The following is a 1,968-nucleotide window of genomic DNA, read 5'->3' on the forward strand; positions in this document are numbered from 1 at the left end:
CCACCACAATTAATTACATTTTTTGTGTAAATATGTCAACTTGAATATGCCCATTTTACACATTTAACATCCCCTTATACCAGGTCTTAACTCACAAAAAATTTGAATTAGAAAAAAAAAAAGAGATTCAAGTTCCTTTTTTTATTTGTATGTTGCTGTCCTGGTACACTGGCAGTAATTATGTGCAATTAGTGCAATTCATTCCCTCATGGCACAAAATACTTCTTTGGGAAATAGCTGAGCCACATAAAGTAGTTGTTGGGAAAAACTTAAAAATACATTTAAGTTACTTGTTACCTGTGTTGTCCTGAATGAATAAATGAATGAGCTTGCCATGGGAGATCTTACACTTTGAATTTTATGCCTTGATATTTTTATAAGAAGACTGATGGTAAAAGAAGACACTTATTTTACTTTACACACAAGTAGCTATATTATAGGTGACTTAAACATGATCAATTTAAAAATATATCATAACATTTAATCTAAAAATTCCAAGACCCATTTAAAAAGGCAGCTAAAAAGCTTGTTACTGACACATATATGCATATTTTACATAAGCATAACCATGTAACTGAGGGTAAGAAACTGAAATACATTTAACATTCAAAAGGTTTAATATCACATGCACATGAAATACACAGTGATTATACTGGGTAATATGATTTTTACTTTGCGAGTGTAGTGGTATAGAAGTATAGTAATTCCACAAATAGTTTCCAGGTGAGGAGTTCCGGTTCTGAGGGTGGGCGTGGTGTATATAAGGGAGCTGAACGCTCATTCAGGATGTGTCGTCTTTGTTTTCCCACTGTGTGGTTTGCGTCCGGTGGACTCTGGCAGCGGAAAGCAACAAATCGCTGGCTGGTGGTAGGTTTTCTCCCTCCCTGCACTTTAGCCGATCGTGGTCAGAAAATCTCAATTAAAGTGTGATTATAGGTAAAAACGCCTCAGCGCTACCCTCCTCTTCCTCGGTCTGCGAGTGTGTGTGTGTGTGCGCATGTTTGTGGATCGGCAGGTAAGAGATTAACACTCATTTAAGCTCCGGTTTCTTTTAATTTTAGTGACTAATCCTTTTATAGTCCCCACAGTTGGACCATTGCTGCTCTGTCGGTGTGCGTTTCCCGGATTTGTGCTGATTTGCTCTGCTTTTATCTACGTTCATCTCCCGGATGTTGTACGCCACTGTTTTTGAGGTTGGACTGTGGTGCTGTATCCGCCTGCATTGAAGCGTTTGGGGCGTGGCAGCGGCGCCCATCTCATCTCCCGCTGTGGCGTGACAAGAGGGCCACACCGGGTCCTGATGTTTTAATTTGTTTTGTCTGATTTCTATTTCTTATTTTGTTCACAGCCCCTTGTTTTTCTTTATTTAGCCCGGGCTGATATTCTCGTTTTTATTTAACTGTTTGTGTTTTGTTTCTGTTTGCAGCTCCTGAGGTCCGGTGTTGGTGTTGGTGTGGTGACGGCGTCTCCCCCGTTTGCGTGCTGTGATTCTTGAGTTTGGGTTGTCTCACTGTGTCTGGTGTTAATGGGTTGTTTTGGTTTGCGGTGCTTGGTGGATGTCGTCCCATAGCGCCCCCTCCGGCCGGTAACCTCAGCTGCTGCAGTTTTTTTACTTTCTTTTATTTATTTTGATTCGGTGTCCTTCTTAAAAGGACTAATTCGTTTTAAAATGAACATTTTTTAGGAGAATTTAATAAAACTTCTTTTATAATTGTGAACTGCCTCAGATGTTTTAAATCTTCGCACAACTGAACCTGTGTGCCTCAGACAGGAGGTAATATTCTCTGGGTGAAATTCCCAGAGTGGCGTTGTTGAGCAACCTATTGGAACTAAAATCCCATAAAATCCAAACTTCCGTCTAGTGACGCCACACGAGGTCCCTTCACAGCCAGCTGTGAAGGGCAGACCTTCAATGGCATTTTTGTAGCACATAGCATCACCAGAGGCAAATGCAGTGGAGCATGCATG

At 40.8% G+C, this 1,968-nt stretch overlaps 1 long non-coding RNA gene across 1 annotated transcript; it reads left to right on the top strand.

Annotated features, from left to right (window-relative positions):
* The first annotated feature begins 686 nt into the window (after positions 1 to 686).
* LOC108234312 lies at positions 687 to 1,378 on the top strand. Its single transcript, XR_005232783.1, has 2 exons — positions 687 to 867; positions 937 to 1,378. It is a non-coding gene; the product is annotated as an uncharacterized LOC108234312 (long non-coding RNA).
* The last annotated feature ends 590 nt before the right edge of the window (positions 1,379 to 1,968 follow it).

The sequence above is a fragment of the Kryptolebias marmoratus genome, linkage group LG24, assembly GCF_001649575.2.
Source record: "Kryptolebias marmoratus isolate JLee-2015 linkage group LG24, ASM164957v2, whole genome shotgun sequence".
NCBI classification, from domain to species: Eukaryota; Metazoa; Chordata; class Actinopteri; order Cyprinodontiformes; family Rivulidae; genus Kryptolebias; species Kryptolebias marmoratus.